This window comes from Verticillium alfalfae, genomic scaffold (genome assembly GCF_000150825.1).
Source record: "Verticillium alfalfae VaMs.102 supercont1.13 genomic scaffold, whole genome shotgun sequence".
Taxonomy (NCBI): Eukaryota; Fungi; Ascomycota; class Sordariomycetes; order Glomerellales; family Plectosphaerellaceae; genus Verticillium; species Verticillium alfalfae.
The window spans coordinates 850,836-851,700 of NW_003315026.1; positions in this window are offsets into that span (position 1 = coordinate 850,836).

Genomic DNA, 865 nt, shown 5'->3' on the forward strand with positions numbered 1-865 from the left:
CGCGAGGCCAGCCCAAAGACGAAATTTCGCCAAGACAATAGTCTCCACTGCAGCCAGCGCCCGCACCGCGTGGCAGCTTGGCACTGACGAGCAAGAAAAAGGTCTCAAATCTCCAGGGCCATGCGCCACGCCAGCCAGCCAGAATGCGGGGAGGAAACAGAAGAGTCTCGCCTCCTTCCCCCCAAATTGCTCATGGCTCAGTGTACCCAATCTCACTGCCGGGGCATGTGCCACGCTTGGCGAGGCCTTGGCAGCCTCGACGTCCACGGAGGCTGCCAAGCTTCGCACCTCGACGTACTCCCTCTCGTCTGCGTCTCCCCTGAACCTTCTTTGCCGACCCGCACGCGCCCTTGCTCTGGGTGCGCGCTCAGTGCATGCATGTCGTGTAAACCCGTCACACTCGGGATCCCGTGGTCAGAGCACAGCATCAACACCTTCCATCGGACGTTGGCCGGGACGGAAGTCGGGGACAAGCGCGTGTCTCGCTCGCCGACCTCAGTTGTTCCCTTTCTTTCCATGTGGAGACTCCGGGGAGGGGGAGTTGGGAAGTTTGGGGGCGATCGGCGCGCGGGTCCCGCGAACCCCAAGCGTCACAGCCCCCTTTCCCGGCCGCCCAATGACGGCGGACGAACGGGACCCAACGTCGACGCAGAGCGCCGGAGCATCTCGGACGGAATTCCAGGAAATCGAACGATTATACTTTCCGTGGCGGGAGGGGCAGTTCCCCTTTCTTTCAACACCGTAGCAGCGGCCCGTTATTACTGATTGCGGAACGCGCTGCGATTCACGGCCTGTCGCAACAGACATGGATCACCCCCGCAGTGTGGGCGAAGCACGAGCGAAGGCAAAGGGCCGGTTTTTTTTC